The 21,302-nt window shown below is 31.3% G+C and overlaps 1 protein-coding gene across 2 annotated transcripts in view; it reads right to left on the minus strand.

Annotated features, from left to right (window-relative positions):
* LOC130896680 (protein quaking-B-like) overlaps positions 1-21,302 on the minus strand; it is a 724,732-nt gene that overhangs the window by 249,162 nt on the left and 454,268 nt on the right. The gene's annotated exons all lie outside the window — the stretch shown is intronic.

Here is a 21,302-nt window from a genome sequence, read left to right on the forward strand (position 1 = left end):
GGTTCAAAATTAGCATACATGGCTTTTTTGGCGGCGGATTGATGTTATTAGAGTTTGGGTAAAAACAAATGAATATTTCGAGGGGTCACAGTGCAAAAAAAGTGATTTTTGACCTTTGCTCACCTCTGCAGGTCAAACGAAAAGCGACTGAAAAATGAAATTTCACATGTAGGTTCAATTAGTTGCAAGATGATTTCCTGTCTAAGGTCGAAACTTTCCATCTCCACCCTCTTTTGGCCAGAAAAAGTTTAACTAGAGGGTTCGATGTTGAAGAATTGTCTTTCTCAAGCTCAAAGTTTTCTTCTTTAGTTCTTCTAGCACAAAACGCCCGAAATCATTTTGATCGTTGTAATTGTTGAACTGGACCGCCTCCTATTTAATGAATAATACGATTATAATCGTTGCTAGGGTGATTTTTTTTACTTCCCATATTCGAAATTTCTTGTCATTATGACAATTTTTTCTTTGTTGTCAATTGGAATTGAACAAGAGGGTTCGAGACCACCGGTTCTATTGAAATTATGAATTTTCATTCGAGAGAGAGAGTTAACTTGTGAAATGAAAAGTTATTGAGGAATAGCAAATTTTCCATATAAAGAAATAAGATCGAGAATTGATATCATTTCCAAGAAATTCATTTTATGGAAAGATTTGTTTGTGTATTAGTTAAATTCTTCATTCGACGAAAAATTCGACTTTCGTATTGGAGCTCTGCTGCTCACGGCTTTTTTTCTTATCGATATTTGTTCTGATCACCTCAACAACTTTCTGTGGGGAAGAAGATTTCAACATGTTCTGGTTCGTTCCAAACTTCAGGATCTTCTTCATCATTCGATTGGAAGGTCGTCTGTAAATGTTCTGCTAATCTGCATGCTTGCTTAACATGAGTTAACCATACTTCAAACCTCTCTTTACATTTTGAGTGTCAAGTACCTTCTTTTTCTATTTCCATAAGAGAATGAACTCATCTGTGAAAGGATAGCTTTCAACTGTGGTTAGTAGTGATGTAGCCATTGGTCCAATTAGAAGCTTTTTTTTGGGTGGCACAATAGCTAGGAGTGAGTATGACAAAAGATAATCGAAAATATATGAAAAATTAATTTTTCATTGTTTGTTCTGGCGAAAGCGAAAGAGTTATTATTAACTAATAAAGAATAAAGGAATTGGTAATATTTGATGAAAAATGTCACGATCATGAAGAATAGTTATTAAACGCGAAAGGTGTTATTAGAATTTGCTCAAATTTTTTAAATATCTTCCATGATAAAAAATATAGATTTGAACTAGTCTGTCTGTCATTTTTCTTCTTTTAGTTTAGTTTTGAATGAAGGGTGGAGAAGAGCTAATACTACTTTGCCAAAAAAAGCAGTTTTGGTCAGTAAATACTTTAGGACATACTAGTTCAAAGACTGCTATGAAATTTTTGAAATTTAAACTGAAATAGAGCTACTTATCACTTTGAAAGTGGCAGTGAAATTCTTATATATAATAAATGAAAATTTTAGCTCCATCAGTTAAGGTGACCATTGGTACTGATTTTATCGGTGCAGTACTGGTTTTAAGAGCATAAATCCTAGTTAGTCATTAAACAAAATGAATACATGGAAAGTACTGATTTTAGATCAGAAAAAAATAAAATAAAAAGGTCATAAAATAAAAATAATAAAATTAGAACTGGCAACCCTGATAATTCCATGTGATATCGTCAGGTGTCGCATGAGCAGGACTGCCACGACTTCATACAAGCCAGCCTAGTGGTGATCTGATGTACTAACTACTGTGATGTACCTACCTTACTATTATCATGCCGGCAAAACGACGAAACTGCGTATTTGATGATGATTGTAAATTAAAATATACATTTATTGAAGAAAGTAATAATATTGATCCTAGTGAAGTATATTATGCAAAATGTAAAAAAAACATAAGAACAGTTAAACACAAATGAACAGTGTCAGCAGCACTTGCAAGTTCGAGTCTGACATCATATTTTAAGAAAAAAAAAAAATTGAAACTGTCGAGAAAAAAAGAAGGTTTGTGGGCATATGATATAATTATGCATCATCAACCTTTTCGATCAATGGACTGCACCTGTAAACTTATTAAGGCAGGTTTCGATTCTAAATTCACATGCTCTAGGACCAAATGCGAAGCTATAAGCAACTATGTGGTTGTCCCTTATGCAAATCAAATATTAGTTGAAGATTTGAGAAACGTTTTATATCAGTGTATTCAGATGCCTCAAATCACAAAAAAATTGAACTTATTCCTTTACTTGTCAGATATTTGTCATACAAGAATGGAATACAGGTAAATATTATTGAAATAAAGGATTTGTCAGGAGAAACGTCGTGACAGAGACTTCGTGACGTCGTGACATAGACTTAAAAAAACATAATTTAAAAAGCAATATGTTAGGGTTTTGTGTCGAAAACACCAACACTAACTTTAGAGGCATCCGAAGATCCAGGAAAAATAATATTTTTACCACGCTAAAAGATACTTTCAACGGACAGGAGTTTGTGGGAATTTGTTCAAATCAAAAATCAAATCGGCAGAATGCCTTCCAAATTGATATACAAACCTTAATTACCAAGATTCACTCTTACTTTTATATTTATACTGTGCGCGTCAGTGATTTGAAAGAATTTTGTAATTTTGTAGGAATAGAATATAGAAAACTTTTGGCTTATTGTCATACGCGGTGATTAGCGTTAAAACCAGCTATAGAGCGCGTGTTGGAAACATTTTCTGCATTAAGATGGTAATTTGCGTCTAATGAAAAAACTCCGACAATTATTAAAAATTATTTTGAGAATTCTGAAACCGAATCTTGGCTTTTCTTTCTCCATATTGTGTCATCAATGTTTCATAACACGGTTTTAAAAATAGAAGGACAGGATATTTCTATGTTGGACACAAAAATCATTTATAAGGACCTTAAAACCAAAATTGCTGACAGGATGGCAAGTGTGTTTCTGCCCCTGCAAGTTTAACAAAATTTAAGAAGGCTAAAAAAATAAGGGTCAGTTAAATCGAATATATTCAAAGAAAAAGTTGTGGAATTTTACGGCACATGTTTTCGGTATCTGGAAGAACGGTAAGGCCATTTTGAGGGAATCAAGAAGTTTAATTGGATTACATGACACATAAAACCTATGCATCAAATGGTTCAAGAATGCAGTGACTCTTTAATTCAACATCATCCGAAAACAAATTTAATTAAAGATTAGCTCTTTGATGAATTATGTTTCATTCAGTGCTACACCACAGATGAGAAACTTGGGCATTGGAAACAAAATTGTGTTTCGGTATCAGATAGGTGGATTGAAATTTTTAATGCCTTTAAAGAGAATGATATTGGCAAATTGGTAGAGTATTGCCTCTATTTTTTTTATTAAACAATATCTGGACTGGCGAGAAAACCCAATTGAAAGCGGAAACTTTAAAATCCTTGTTTATTGTCAAAAATAATTTAAATGAAACCTGTATGGAATTCTATGAGAATATACAGGAAAACAAAAATTTGTTAAAAGCGATTCAATCCTCAGAAAAATATAAAAAAAAACGAACTAAACTCCTTATGATTCATTATGTTATTATATAAGGTATGGCTTATCATGTTGTGTTTATATTTATGTTTATTTTGATTTATTTTCATATTGTAAATCATTTTTTAGTTTTTCCATTTCTTGTGTTTAAATAAACGCAACATTTTGATATCTAAAAATTTTTCTTTTACTTAGGTATACAGGTTGGGCGTTGAGTGAATTTTTGATAAAAATTTGGGAGTGGCTGGTAGAATAATGTTGTCTTGGTTTCAGGTTGAAAAAATGTTCACCTCACCTTTAGGTAACTTTAGAAATAGTAACTTTAAAGACATTAACTAGTTTATCGCAATGTGCATCAGACAGTGTACTTGTGAAAGTTGGTGGTAGTGGTAGTGTTCAGTGTAGTTTCTCTGGTAAATTGTGGTCTGGCATTGTATTGTTGAAGAATAGCGTCTTGTATGGTAAACTCGTAAAGACATACGACTGTAATGTGGCCTCTAATGTAAACATATAGCACTCCCAATACAACACCCACAGTGTGGCAAAAATGATACTCTATATCAAATTTTGGATCAGGATCTTCTTACTCATGCCGTTCAACAGGATTTGTTACATAAGATCACCTGAGTCCATTGTTGGAATGAATTTTCATTAACGAAAATAGACAGATATGACGGAGTTTAGTTGTATGTGGTAGCATTTTAAAGCAACAATTCAAATTTTACAATATACTGTACGTATATTGATCAACCTCTCATCTCCTTTAAGCTACTGATTTACGATTGACCAGGTGCTGCTACGCCAATTTCTGAACTTCAGAACATTTATTAGCGACCTAGTGTTTTATTGTCGGTATTAGACGTCCAGCGTCACTGGCTTCATGAACTCAACCTTTTATAATGCAGGCTCCTTAACATTGCAGTATAGTAAGCAAAGATCTATTAATCCGACTGTGAACTTATGAAAATGATCTATCTCGAAGGTTTATATAGCAAGAACATTTTGAGAATTATACGCAATGTAGGTATTCATTGAAACAAACTGCCATACACAATTACATCAATTTTATGCGATTGTAATGCATAAATATCATTTAAATAGATGTTAAACGATAATTTCATGAGATATAAAGCCCCCAAAATCAAATACCTACCATACTCATCAAATAGTCAATTTATTAAATCGAGAAAAACATAGTCACAAATAAACTACAAAGAATTCTGTCGCCTTCACTCAAGAACGTAAAAAATTTAGTGTCACTGGTTTATAGGTCTATTTTCAAACCAATAACAATCTCAAATACTTATAAAGCAGGAAGATATCGTAAATATTAGAAAAAAGACGGTAGAAATCCAACCTTGTCATAAATTCTCATGTTTTTTTTGGTAAACTGTAGTGGAGTCGGGGTTAAGCTCTATTGTAGGTAACTTTTCATCTATTTCCTATGCTTCGCGAAATATTTATGGGTTTTGGAAATCACATTTCTCGTTTTGTTTCTTTTAGCTTTATTTGTAAGATATAACTTCGAGTTATTTGTGAAAGGAATTGATTTGGTGGCACGTCTGTGAATTATGTTCGAGATGGCATTGAAAACTGAATACAAATTAGTTTTTTAGACAATAAGACGTAGTTTCCACAGTCTGTACACAGATGTTATATAGTGCAGAAACTCTGAAATTTCGAAATTATAAGTATTGTAGTAGGGATTCTACCTTCTCTACTACTAATGATAGTTACGATATTTATAGTAATTATATTTTCGTTTTCTTATAATTACTTCGCACAATAGAGATTATTAACAATTGAGATTTCTTCTCGAAAATGGCGTTAATCAATTTGCTTTCGAATAGTTCACAAAAATGTTTTTCTTTAATTTCTTATTTCTTAGACCGTTCGATATATCAATGCACTTAAATGTTCTTGATTTTAGGTCTCTTCTGGTTAAAAATTAGAAAGATGAAATTTGAAGTTTTCGACATTTCTTTAAGTCTTTATAAAAACTAATATTAAAACAAAAGAGACCTAAAATCGAGAACATTTAGATGCATTCAAATAGTTGTTTCGATAGTGTTCTATTAATACAAAGAATACGATACATACATTATACATTCGAACATTATGAATCTTCAATGGATCATTAAGTATATCTATGTAGTATGTTTGACGGAATAAATAATCCTATACTGAAGGCCAGGGACTCAGGAGCTCATGCCCAATCCATAACTTTTAGAAGGACAACCTGCACAACCTGAAGAGAGCAAAAATAAATTTTTCAATCGATTTTTCAACAAAAAGGTACTCTTTGTTCAACTCGATAAAATTCATGGTTTAGGAAATAGGTAGATTTATATATCGTTGTACATGCTGGGAAACCGTTCGCCATTCTGAAAAAAATTATCATAAATTGTATTAATTCATTGAAAATACTTTCATCACAATCAAACATTTCTAATTAAACCGCATGCTGTCGAATATCGTGTTACATACTTAAGGAAAAAATTGAAATATAGAACAATTTAGGTAGTTAGTATACAACTTATCAAATAAAAACAAAGAAAAAATATAATAAATGTTCGAAGTAGGCACCATGCACTTCTATACACTTCCGGAGTCTAAGGTCAATATTTATTTCAACTAGGAAGAGCATTCCAGCGGTCACAATGGAAGTTTAATATTTTCGTTCTTTATCTTTACCGGTGTTGCATATGGTTTCTAAATAAACGAGTTGATAATACATTTGTTGGAAAAGTACTGTTCACTGATAAAGCTGGTTTCACACGAGACGGTTTTATTAATTCCCATATTTAAATTATTGGGATGAGAATCTTCACGGTACAAAGAATCAACATCGATTTTGTGTTAATGTATGGGCAGGAATAATTGGTGATAATTCAATAGGTTCATATTTTTTTGATAGTAACCTGAATATGATATGTGGTTTATGCACAATTGAGCTCCTCCCCACTTCCTAAATCATGTAAAAAATCATCTAAATAACATTTTCGCTAATAAGTGGATTGGTCCGACAGGTCCATTTACATGGCCACCACGTTCCTCTGAATCAAATACAATGGATTCATTTTTTGGAAAATATGTCAAAAACTTGACACATGCAACACTGGTGACCACAAGGATCGAAATGATCGATAGAATAAACTTCCATTGTGACGCTATAAGGTAGAATCTTAGAACGCTCTTTAAAGTTAAAAGAAATTTGCTCCGTAAACTCCGGAAATGTAAGTAACACGACTGACGGTTTCCATGCCATGTACAACGATATAAAAATCTACATAGCTCCTAATCTATGAATTTTATCGAGTTAAACAGAGAATTTTTAGAAAATCGAGTGAAAAATTTATTTTGCTATCTTTAGATTTTACAGGTTGTTTCTGTAAAAGTTAAAGATTGTTAACCATTGGGCATTAATCGCTCCTAGCCTTCAGATGGTAGTGTAGAATTATAATATGCTTAAATATAAGTACTGATTTCGCAACTTTGAAAGCATGTTTCTCGGAATCTAAGGGTCGGGTCGTATGAGAATATCCTTTTTATGTCACAGCATTATTTTCACGTCATCTTCTCCCGAATTTTTTGCATTAAGTCCTGGAACACCCTATATCAGAATTCATGGTACAGATATATTTATTCTTTTAGATTATATCGTATTTCATTTTGGTCAATATTTAATTAATTCCATTTAAAAAAGTACAAGAAAACCGTTGCGGTGAATAAGAAATCGGTTCGTAATTGTGAATATGTTACTACATTACTATATTAATTTGTAATATGCTGGAATTAAAGAAATACCACACTGGTAACAGAATGTAACGTTTTTCGTATTTTTTATACTCTTTCTATTCGTGGGGTGATTTAATAAACCCTGTCTCTTACGTTCTTAACTTATTCACACACTATACAATACACTTAACTTATAATAATTTACTTATGAATATCACTTGAATAATTTCTGCGATTACTTTCACTAATTTGTTCCTTTCACTATGACTATTCATTTAAAACTGAACTTATTGCGCTACATGAACTTTTTATATACCACAAATAGAATTCTATGATTCTATATAATATATGTGTCTAAATAGGAGTTTAAGTGATCTTAGATTTAGAAAGCTGCCAATAATACATGTCTCAATAGTTTTTACATAAAATATTTAACCATATATTTATGTAAAAGTATCTTTAATGGAACGCTTTATTTGCCAGAATTAATAACAAACAAAGTTAAAAATTCAATCTAAATGGACAACTTTCTGCGGGTTCTTGAATGAGTTTAACATCTATTTCGGGTATTTTTCTAAAATTCTACGCTTCACTTGTTCCTAATTTTCTGCTCCACACCCTAGATAATACACTTTGCGAGATATTAGTGTGTAATGAAGATACTATTTTTCTAAAATGTCAAAGCAACGATATTACCGATTTTACATGTAAATTCATATCTTCGTTATTTTTCAACGTGAAAATGTAATCATTTTTCGAGTATAAACAAAAAAATAGTCGTTCCGCAGTCCGCATCGAAGCGAGAAGCCGACCAGGGAATACCGTTGTAATTTATTTTCCTAAGTTCCAAACCGCGAACGATCAGCAACGATTGGTAAAAGGGAAATACCGGTAGCAGTCTTAATATTTGGATTGGAACAGCAAAGGCAGTTATCGAAGAACGCGAGTAGCTAGTAGCTAGTAGCTAGTAGCCGCGAGATCAAGATCTCGAGCAGAGAAGTATCCGAGATCCATTGAAGGATTTCTGTGCCAGTCCGTCTGTACTCAAGTGAGAGAAGCCCAGGTAAGCCAATATATGTCATTGACTTGGGAGAGGTAGGTCAGTAATAGTACCTGCAGCAACTGCCGAAAACCGCACCGTTCACGTTAAAATCCAAGGTTAGTTTGTAACAGGGTTGCTACTCTGCTAAGTTTTTAGATATGGCAACACTGATATAATTTTGACATTTTTAATGGTGAACCTACTCAGAACGTGTGCTTTATGAGTTGTTTACAGATAATTGGAGCATTCATATTGACCAAAAAATGGAAATAAATCGCAAATATTTTCGTGCGATGATTATCTATGAATTTCGACGTGAATTCAACCAACAGCAGTGTGCCGATCAAGTCGCTTCGACATTTGTCGCACTTCGCTACTGTGAAATTCTTCCAAAATCCGCAGTTGTGATAGAAAACACCGATGCTGTGCGTAATCTGATATTGCAAAATCGTCATTTGAAATATCGTGTGATTTACGCATATTTAAGCATAAGTTCAACTCGCATACATCCAATATCGCAAAAAATTAATCACGGTGCTAAAATAGGCGTCTATAAGATTTCAACAAAGGAAGAATCATGGATCTATACAAATGAACCCTAAACTAAACAACAATTGACTGTATGAGTCTTTCAAGTCGAGCCAAATCCAACAAAAGTTGTTTGCATACGAAGATCTTCGGATCAAATGGTCGCTCGTTTGTTCGGAATGATTGGACTGTCGCCACCGTTCCATTAGAGCAACGTAGAACGTTCAATTTTGAATGGTACATCAGCATTTGTTTGTCGTATGTGTTTGAAAAAAATCGGGGAAATCAATCGTAAAAGACGAAACATTCTCCACCACGACAATGCGAGCTTTCACGTATCAGTTTAAAGAAAAACCTTTTTGAACAGTCAAAACATCGAATGAATTGGTCCTGTTTGGCACCTAAAGATTTCTTCTTATTCCCGCAGATAAAAAATATATTGCAAGGTTAACGTTTTTCTACACTTGGAGAACCGGTTGATTCGTTCAAATTACATGCTTTAATCGGAATGGAAAATGCTACGAAAATTGGTTCAAACGCAGGCAAAAGTGTATTGATCTTCATAGAAAATATTTCTGATATTGCTGTTCCTAACCACCAAACTTTGAATTTCGTGCGTTGACGAAACTGCCAAACTGCCAGAGTATTCATATCTCAGTGGTGGTCGTGATAGTGCCTTCAGCTAATCGAGTAGGGAACACTTTGAAAAATTGTTACAGAAACATATAAAAAGTGCATGTGGTAATTTGCTTATGCGATATTTGAGAACCGCAGACCTTACCGTAGAGCTTTCACCACCCAAGATCTTAATTTTCCGTTTGTACTTTACTTGGGAGTTATTAGGTCACAGCTTCTGATATCGTTGCTTTTCCCACATATTTTCCGTTATTTTGATGTCTCTTCATGTATACTCTATTTTTATTTCCAGTTTTTAATGAAAGAAATCGTGTTTAGCAAATACCCAGGTTACCAATCCAGAAGGGTAATTAAAATCTGTTCAACAAGTTTCAGTATACTCGTCATCAATAAAAATGGACCCTTGGAGTATTTTATTCTTCGTCACTGACGCTGACCAGAGCAAATGGAACATATCACGATAAAAAAGTGGCGTTCAAGGTGATCCGATACCTGAACTTTGGCATCAAACTGACAAGTTGTCTTTTCTTGTACGAAAGGTATGTTATTTTGATGTAACCATTTTTGATTTGCCTTGCATAACGGCAGGACGCTAATTCCGTCCAAAACATGTAGTCTTTTTGATATTTTTTTGTATTTCTTGCTTATTCCTGTGATACGGTATTTTAGATTCTGTTTTTTGCTATCGTCACCAGCTTTTCTTCTCTCTCACGGGTAAAAATTTTTGATTCTCCACTTCTGGGGAAATTCACTTCTCCACATATGACTATACAACGGTAAAGTCTAACCAAATCAAAAATGCTTTTTCTTATTACCAACTTGTGAGACATTTAATACAACAAAGGAAAAAATGTCTGACTAATGTCAAGAATAGATATAAACAATTTTTTGTCCACTAAGTAATTTTCGTATTGTACTATTACAACCTCTTTTCAAGCTCTACTAAATTTTGTACCAAAGCTATTGTGACGTACGTTATCTTATCATTCAAAGATGACTATGAGCTAGAATTCGGATATTGAGAATAAAATGGCAACGATAGAAAATAATTATAAAATACAATCTCTCAACCAAGAAATAGTCCCCAAGTCCTCCAAGATAAGAGGTATTGGTAGTTTCATCCGAGAGGTTATAACATTTAACGGAAACAACGGTAAGACATATTGGACTAATCATGTAAAAAGCTCCGAAGCAGGCACTAGAGCAAATAAACAATCCGATGAGAAGGCAATGGTAATGTCTTTAAGGCGATACGTCTTGAATAAACCGGTAATTTCGATAAGCTATTGCGTTGTATTCACTAACATTTGGTACCAATTTCCACTCAAAAATCGATATCAGAAATATGTAACACATCAATTGTAAAATATAGATATAGTATAATTAATCCAACTTACTCATCTATCAGCATTTGAAAATACGATTTGAGTATCTAGGATATTATTGAGGGGACACCTGATCTTGAATATGAAGCAGTCGCGAAGACTTCGGGATACAACAAAGTGAGAAACATCTAAGAAGATCGTTATAAAGAAAGACATCCCGATAGTCATTTTGATGGAAATTATGAGAAAAGCCACATTACATCAAATGCTTGAATTGTAGAGAAACTGTGGACCGCTGATAAAAACTGAGAAATTATTTTATTATGTATCAGGGCAAACTAGATATAGTGTTTTTTTTTTCGAAATTGGTATTCTCTTTATCCATCAAGATAATGTCAATTTTTATAATTACTTATTGATTTGTTACTCCAAATAAGCTAAGTAGGAAAAAAAAATTCCGTATGTACCGTCATGTTATTGCAAAAACACCGAAATAGAAAAATTAAGTTTCCGACAGATCTAGAAGATACACAGACTAATGTATACAGCAACATTAAAAAGAAAAGTATTGTAATAGTGAGATATATTAGTTAATTTTGACGTATTTTCACCAAAAGTCTTTCGGAAACTATCATTATAACCCTGATATATTTGGATGCTATTGATAACAATTTATATTTTTTGTTACATTCAAAGTCATTCGTCAGATGTTTACGTCCCTTATCACGTACGATTTGTGTATAATATCTTTTTCATGAATGGTGTTCCAAATTGGTAGACATTACAATTCAATAAAAACAACAGTCGCATCCAGTTGTTTTTCAATTTCTTTTGACGTCACATGAATATTTCATATCTTCCTTTTAAACAACGGTGTTACAGGAACAAATGAGTGCTGCTCGCATTGTGAGGACTTGTTTTCGGGCCGACAAGGATTTTCTTGTTTCTCACGAAATTTAGAACAAGGTGTGAATTCTAAATGCAGTGAAGTGTTCTTTGGGATGCTACACAAACGTGTACCAGCGAGATTATAGCACACAGAAAGACAAAGGGATATAATGTTTAAAATGGAAAATGTATGAAATTCAACTACATATCAGATGTGATGAATAAGCGAATGTTATATAAACATGAAGCGAATGTTATATAAACATACATAAACCATACAAAAATTAACTGATATTTTTAGATTTTGTTAATTTTACAAAAAAATTGAACATTTTTTTGTTTTTTTTTATTCATTAATTGAATACAGAAGTGTGAATTCTCAATACGTTATTGAGAAGATTTTCTCACAAATCCCTTGGCACCATAATTAACGAGTAATTCTTTGGATTTGTTAACTGTCAAACATTCTGTTCATCATTTTTATCAAACTAAGATACAATATATAAATCTGGTGTGATTAAAATAAAATCATGTTCGCAGTAAATCGATATTTGAGTGAGAAATAACACAAATAAATCGAAAATATTTAGATATAAGTATAAGTCATCATCAGCTTGAAGTAAAATACAAAATTTTAAGCCGTAAGTTCAAATGCATCATTATTCTTAATTTTTAAATTAATTAAGACGAATTATTATAATGTGGAAGGGATAGAAGATAAAAAAACTAGTTCAATTAATTGTAGCTAATCTTCAGTACCGACTAAAAGTAATATTGTCAGATAGGTCAGGACTTACAATTGGACAGACTATACAGAGACTAAATTTCGTTAGTTTTTTATGTGAGTTGGTGTTTTGAACCGAGTAGGTCACCGACAAAGGATATATGAAAGCTGCAGATTTAGAGCGCCACTTTTTTATAAAGTCAAAGTGGAAGAAGGAATACAAAATACCCAATAAAAGAATGAAGAAGCTTGACTATCTTCAAAAAGAGCTGGCAATTCAGAAAAATAAGATTGAAAAAAGAATTGAGAAAAACTGAAGAGAAAGCTGAAGATAAAGAAGAAAGAATAAGAGACAAAAAAGCGAGAGAAGAATAGTTATCTACTGGATAAAAGAGACGAAAAACTAAACCAAACAAATAAGAATAGAAAAATCATGGATATCCTGAAAAAAATTGGAATAGAAATAAACACGCAAATTACATAAAACGAATCAACACAATTGTAAATGGAGAAAATAGACCGGAAAAGGATAGATCGATTTCAGTTGCACTATACAGAATACAAAAAAGAGAAGAGCTTTTTAAAGAAATAAAAAAGTTGAAGGATGCAAATATATAGGTCGCATACTGAAGGAAAGAAAGGACGAAGAACCAGTCAATGGTTACCAGCTATTGAAAATATTAAGAACAGAATCAGAAAACCATAGAATCAACAAGCATACATCTATTAAACTAAAACTAGAAAACATCATCCACACAAATCACAGGAATGGATGCAATAAAAACTGGACAAAATAGAAGGAATGGAATCAATAATTGCAAGTTATAAGTGAAAATATAAATGACATCAATCAAAAGAAAAATGCTACAGAAAAGGATAATACAAAAGAAGAAAATTCAAAAGAACAAGAGAAGGATCTTCAATCAGATATTGATAAAAGAAAAATATTCAATGGACTGGATACCAGAAATATAACTAATTTTGCGACTTGGAATGTGAGAACAATTATAGTACCAAATAAGATGTTCCAGATACAAGGAAAAATGAGGAACTACAAAATCAATATTTTAAGTGGAATAGAGCAGTCAATCTATAAGGACATTACCCTCAGGATTAAACTTAGATTCAAAGAAAAATAGATAAAACTTCGACACTTTTAGAATGGGAAAACTGATCTGTAAGAATCATATAAACCATACCTATTCAAGATAAAATTTGGACACTTGGTGATGAAATATCTTCATTATTATACAAATTAAGGAGAATAGACGAGACAGATATTAAAATTATTATAGGAATGTAGAAATGTTGAAGTAGGAACAAATAATTATAGATAATGTGTATCCATGAAACCGCATAGACAGTAAGGGCTCCAACAAACCGAAGATGCAAATTTGAAACATTTAATGTGAAGCAATTGGAAAAACCTGTAATATTGAACAATTCCAAGAAAAAATTGTAAAGACGTTCTCAAATCCAAGTATGGATGGCAAATCACGATGTAGACGATATATGAAATTCATATGAAGTCACATTTAGAGAGACTGCAACACAAACATTGATTAACAAGAACAAAAAGTACCAACGAAGGTCAAAATAACAGAAATAATAATGAACAACTAGACATACGCTGAAAGCGACAAGCGAATATTCACGGAGGAAATAGCTTAAAAAGTAGAAAAATAACCTCAACACAAAAACATTATATAAAATAACCGAATGGTAACAAAAATCTGCCACAAAGAATGAAGTTAGAATATAAATCATGAAAAGTATATAGAATTAAAAAGATAAAGAACAAAGATAGGTAAAGTTTATTTCTGAATTATAAAAAGATAGAAGTGTAATAGACGATCTTAATATGAAAATAGCCAAAAACGGAAAAAAATTGAATGGAACCCACAAAACGACATATGAGGAACTCATCATTTTACCATAATGCGGTAACGCCGATAATAATACTTCCTGTATTATGAGATGAGTCAATAATATTTTTTTTTATATTTTTGAACAACTGTGCACTTTACGCTGGTAATATCAAATCTACATTCAACTATGGAAATATAGAACTTTCGAGCTAAAATTATAATTTCTTTCCAAATTATTTCAATTTATGGATAAATTTGATTCTCCTTGTTCATATTTTCTCACAGCTGCCTGATTTAATGGAACGTGTCAACAAAAACTCATTTCAATGGAATCAACATTAAGAAACACAAAGAAAAGGGAAATCCAATCAGAGTATGTTTATTTTGAAAATAATTTTATTTGAGTCTAAGCAAAACATTGTTGAAACAATACTGAATTTTATAACTGTGGCAGGATTCTTGTGCCAAAATAAACGGAGCTAGTTGAATTGGGGGAGAAAAAGTGAATGGCATTACAAATGGAGGATACAGTATTTGTATCTTCACTATATGTATAGAAGGAAGGAAACACTTCCAGTGACCTTTTCTTCTAAGACTGAGAATAATAGAGATAAATTTCTTTAAAAGGATAAATGGATAAAACACATCTTCACTAAAAGAAAACAACTTGCCCCCAAGCTGCATAAACTATACTGGATTATCGGACGAAACTCCAAGCTATCTCTTGAGAACAAGGTTTTGGTATACAAAGTTATTCTCAAACCAATCTGGTCATACGGAGTTCAACACTGGGGCTCGGCAACAAACTCGAATATAGATATTATCGAAAGGTATCAAGCAAAAACTCTTAGAGTAATCACCGAAGCTCCTTAGTTTGTAGCTAATAGTGCTATCGCTCGTGATCTGAATATTTACTCAGTGAAAAATAAATCAAAAAGTTAAGTGAAATCTATAGTAATAGACTTAAAAGGCTTCCTATTGTCGCAACGTATTATAGGACGTAGACTCAAACGATTTACTCCATATGACTTATAAATAGTGATTTTAATCTTTAAATTTTAGAAGTTTTGAATCTTACGCATTTCTATTGTAAAGTCTTATCAATACTAGTTCTCCAAGTTGCGTTGTAACTATAGCTCAATAGGAAATAACAACTAATTTAATTATTCCTACACGTCTATTTAAATAGTATTCAAAATATTTACTTATTCATTCACTATCTACTGCATCTTTAGAGATTTCTATGAAACATGAACTCTAATAAACTACTGAAAAAGCATATAAGGAGAGATGTGTGATATCGTGCATCAATTATCCTACTGATCGTTTTTACTCCTGAAATATGTAAAATAAGATTCTCCAATCACTCCCTTAAGAATTTAGTATCTACCAGTTTTAGAAAGTATTTGAAGAATAACTGTAATTATCGATTCCAGACAATACTGAATGGATGAATATAATTTTGGATCAACTTATATTCTATGATTTATATGGACATGACATCTCATCAGTTTTGATAATGAGAATGTATATTATCGGAAAATGAATAATTTTGTTACTCACATAATACTGAATGAATTATAAATTTCACTTCAAAAACTTCATTTCTAAAGAACTTCTATTCATAAAAAAAAACAAGTTACAATGGTACAAATGTTGAATGAACTTAATTAACCCCAACGATTGAATTAACAAAATTCATGACATGGATTAATGAACAAAATTCATTAAAATGGTATATACTACAATTCTTATTTAAATTAAAATAAGTATTGATTATATATTTATGAAATATAATCTTTTTACGTTTTAAATTTTAAACTAATGTCGATTTTTATAGATGTAACTCCTCCATCCCTAAGAATGAAAATTATTTAGATATTTTTCAGGTCATGTCATCTTTCTTCTTTTCATCAATATTCTGCTTTATTGAAAATCTTCCTTTGAATTTTCGAATCAACCAAAATATTAAAATAACTATACAAATTATTATTATTATTATTGAAATAATCTAATTGATATATGGCTTTGTGGATTTTGTATCTCTTGAATTGTTTTCATGTTTTTTGCAATTTTATACTCAAATTTGGTGATTTATATATATGACTATTTAAAAATTTCAATTATAATTTTGGCAAAATTATTTACTTACTATTTTTAATTTGTATATTAGTTGAAAAGATTTCGTTTTCTACTTGAATTTTACAGTTTTCTGGAATCCTAATAATTGATGTATTTATTTCCAAATATCGGTCTGAAGTACATTTTAATAACACTTTAGGTTTCTGAATTTGGAATCCTAAAATTTTATTATTAGTCACTTGTTCGATAATAGATTCATATCACTAACTTAACAGTTTGTAGAACATTTAACAGTTTAATTATATTACTTCTTTTTTCTGAATTCATATTATATGTTCTGATGATCTATTTATATTGATTTTTTAACTGTGATTTTTTTATATTATTTTCAGTTTTTTCCTTTTTTACTTCAGTTACATAAACAAAATTATGGATTTTATTCTTAAATTTCTAATATATTCTACTTAATCATTTTTTTATTATTCTAGTTTCTGAAAGAATCTTGAATCTTCTATTTATTTTTATTCCTATTAATTCTAATCTTGTCTATTCTTATAACATAATAGAAAATAAAGGTCTTAATATAAAAATCCATTTCATAATTTCTTGAAATGCTTCATTTTCTTATCAAATTAATTTCAATTTTCTTTTTTCCATTTTGATCCTGTATATTCAATAAATTTAAACTTTTATAATATAACATTCGTTCTCTAATATTTCATTATCAATTTTTATTACTTCATTTATATCCTTTTCTTCCATTATTTTATTGTTATTCATTTCAATTATATTTTCATTTTTTAATTCCATTGCATTTTCTTTTACTTCAATTTCAGTATCATTTTCATTTATTATTATTTCATCTAATTCTATATACTGTAATTCTATATCCAACTTTCCCTTTCCAAATAATTCTATGTCTAATTTTCTTTTCGTATCATTATTTATTTCGTTTCCCATTAGAATCTTTCCTTCAAATTTCTATTCTGTTACATTCATGTTACAAGATAAATTTTCTTCTTCAAGAATCTACCGAAATCTTGTTCTAATTTTTCATTTGTTTCTTTTAAATGATTTAATTCAAATTTATAGTAATGATTAATCAGGCGTAAAGTTTATTTCAATTATTTCTTTTTCTGGTCATAATCATCATTATACAATTATTACGACATAAACTTTGGTTTTTGATTTTGCTTTTGGAAATATGTATTATTATTAACTTGAATTATTACTTCTAATAGATATATCATTGAAATTTCTTGATGTCGTCATCGGGTCTGGCCTAGGTAATTTATGCATAGGTTTTTGGTTATGTAGGCCAAACAACCTGTACATTATTCAGATAATTACGACGTTTTTGTGGTGAAGGATTCATATTAATTGGTTGACTAGGGAAATTATCGTTATTATAATTATTATTTCTTGGATAATTAAATTCATTTTTGTTATAATTGTTATTATGATTATATTGATAATGATACGAATAATTGTTTATTGACTTATTATATTGATTAGTCTGATCATTCCTTATTAAGCTGTAATTCATTTAAAAATTATTATTATTATTTCGAACCTTAAGCTCAGAAAATTGACTATAAAGATTTTTAGAAATTTTTAAATTCATCCACATATGCCATTACATCTTCTAAAGAGCTAAATTTTTTCAAATACATATTATTTCTTACTGTGTCGGAACATCCTGCAATAAAGGCGCAGTTTTCTCGCAATGATTTATTTGGCATTTTTTATCTCTTTCGCATAAATTGAAATCATTGAATTGTTTGACTTTCCAACAATTGTTGTCTGTTTCCAAAAAGTTCTCATTTTTAAATGGTCTTGTTCTCTTCAGTTCTTGTAGAAAACAGTCAAGTCTCGTCTATCAGCAAAACATTGTTTTAATGTTTTTTTAGGCCATGTATTCAACTCCATCCTATTCCCATCACCTCAGCTTTTCCAATTAATTTTTACTAATCACTATTACCTTCATAAGGCTTAATATTTCTCAATTTTAATTAAAACAATTCCCAATTAAGAGTTTATGTGTTTACCGTAGTCATTTTGTTAAATGCATCTTCTTTAATATTCAATTCATCAAATTTATTCAATAATTTTTCTATTTCGATCATATAATTCAAAAGTATATTTAAAACGGATAAATTATCTCTTCCTCGCGCCAATAATAGATAAGGATAGAGTTAAAAATGGAAATTATAAGAAAATAAGGAGCTTGGCACTTACAGATATTTGAAAGCTGAAACCTATTTCTTATCCCTCATAGATAGTAGGTCCTACTATCACTAACACTACGTATTAAGATACAGAGTCGAGTTTTTGTTCGCGATAGAGCGAAAATTACACGACCGCACGAATCCTACTGTGACTGAGCCAATTATAAATTCATGAGCTGAATCGAAAAAATTCATTGTAATTTTATATACAAAATTTTCTATTCATATTGCAATAAATGATTATTAATTATTTATGAAATATAATCTTTTCACGTCTCAATTTTTAAAGTCGTCTACATTTTTCTAGTAACTAATGTGATGCTTTCTCATCTTTACATTGTATATACTGAATAAGGAAAGTTTATATCTCACGATTATTCTATTGTTCTACTCTTTGCTCTTTTGTAACGACCGATTGATTTTCCGTTCTCTTAACAAACTTTTCCCGTTTACTCTAAAAACAAACTTTTACAAATCAGCACTCACCTGCCACAAAGTTAGAACAGCCCTTGCTACTTAGGCAAGTTTATAAATCAAGAAACGATAATCAATCCTTCACAGTCGGGGGAATTTCTATTGCGTACCTATATATCGTTAAAGCGGTAAACTTCTGATCACGTACGATATAAACATTTACCTTTTACTTCATCTATCTTATCTATTACTGGTTAGGCCAACTGATTGGCAGTTGAACAGAAGGTAAGATAAATAGACAACATTAAATTCAAGTACATTTAACGAGAGCTGTTGCGAAAATAAGGACCGTTTCGATTTGACGCCGATCGACGTGCGCTAATGAAGAATATTCTAAAATTTGAGTGCACGACATCCCAGCAAGAATATTTCCACTTTGCCCCTTTCTTCGATATTCAAATTAAAATGTACGGTGCAATTTGAAAGTTTCTTAGTTGTAAAGCGTGTTTACGGATTATGTTATGGATTTTGTAGCCAAAAAATTTGGTGTTATGAAGGCAACAACGTTTTTAACGAAAGCTTGACAACATAATCTTCAAGATGAAGAGAAGAGTTAACGTCCAAGTATTGTAATTGATGAACTCTGTAGTTGATAATAAAGATTCGTGATAAACATCGTTTCACAATGATGAATCTTCTTTTTAGTTAGTAACCTACACGTTTGTTAAATATTGTCAAAGCAAACAAAAAAAATCCATACAATATGTACCTATGTAAGAAATTGATACAGACCACCATGAATGTGAGTGAATAGAGGGGGTTTGACATTTCTAGATATCCAGACAGACACATAAATCATTAGATCGAATGGTAAATGGTGACAAGACTTGGCAGAGATAAGTCAATTGGCACACAAAATGATAGTCCATGGGGAAACACAAATCCCTCGACGGAAATGTTTGTGAACTTTACCATCAAGGGAAAATTGGATTGATATTCTCGCACTTGGTACCTCAATAAATATTAAGGAGAGCAGTTTTCTATCATATCTCTTAAAGTCCCGATTTTGCACCTAGTTACTCCCTCTATTACAGTACTTTAACGATGACAAGAAGCTACTAAGTAGATCAGATCGCAGGTAGCAGTAGACACAATTTCATCAATATAAGTGCTATTTCTTTGGCGACTTAGTGAAAGTAGGAGTGGATAATATTTGTTGTTACTTTTTGGATAGCGCTCGTAGTTAAAATAAGTACATAACTGGAATCGTGGCGAGAAGGAACGTGTATTTACAATATATGTATGCGTACACTAAATTGTTCGTCTCTCATTTTCTAAATGGTCGCAAAAAGGATTTCCGAAAAATTATCACACGTTACCCATCTTCACTACTGCATTCCTTATGACTCATTTCATGATTTTCTTCTATACCATAGTAGTTTAGCAATTTCACAATAAGAAAGTGTCTCCTGTTGTTTCTCTTAAAAAGAATATTATCTAAAATATCCATATAAACGAACTACTTCTCAAAGTGTTCTATCAAATGATTGAAAACGCGTCCAATGAAAATATTTGGCTTATTTTGTTACGCTGCGAGATGGATTACACGGTATGACAATTTGGATTGGAGCCCTCAAGCTTTTTTCGTTAGTGTTTAGGCCAGTAGAATTTCATAAAAAGACATTTTTATAGGAAATGTTACTTTTCATAACAGAAAAAAGGAGATATTCAATTTAAGATACTTTTTGTAGGAATTCTTTTTCTATTTATTATGTGTTCAGGGGCTTATGAACATTCACTAACCATTCATTAAAAAATTTAGGTGCCCTGTATCGACAATTTTGTTAAGGATGCCATTTAGACAAAGTATTCCTCACGAAATACTGTTGCTGTTGTCATTTTTCCTATAAAAATGTTTATTTTTCCACTCAGTCTCCTTCCAAATAATAATTGTCGCCTTTCTTCATAAAATAGATGCTTACGTATGCAATAGTGACTTCGATGAATCAAACTTCAAGGTGAGGAAACAGAATATAGTCGCTAAAGTCCAGGTCTGATGAACAGCACTATCTTTTTCTTCAAATGCGTTTTTTTTTTGGAGCTTCTTTGAATATAGTCAATGAATACTATCTCATGAATATCCCAAAAATATGATCGTCATCTCTTTTTTATCTGATGAAAACGTCTTTGCCTCTTTTTGAGCAGATAGCCTTTGGCTATCCAAGATCTTGAATAATTCCTTCTTTCGGAAGTGTAATGGTAAATCCAGGTTTGATCG

Source organism: Diorhabda carinulata, chromosome 7, assembly GCF_026250575.1.
Source record: "Diorhabda carinulata isolate Delta chromosome 7, icDioCari1.1, whole genome shotgun sequence".
NCBI lineage: Eukaryota > Metazoa > Arthropoda > Insecta > Coleoptera > Chrysomelidae > Diorhabda > Diorhabda carinulata.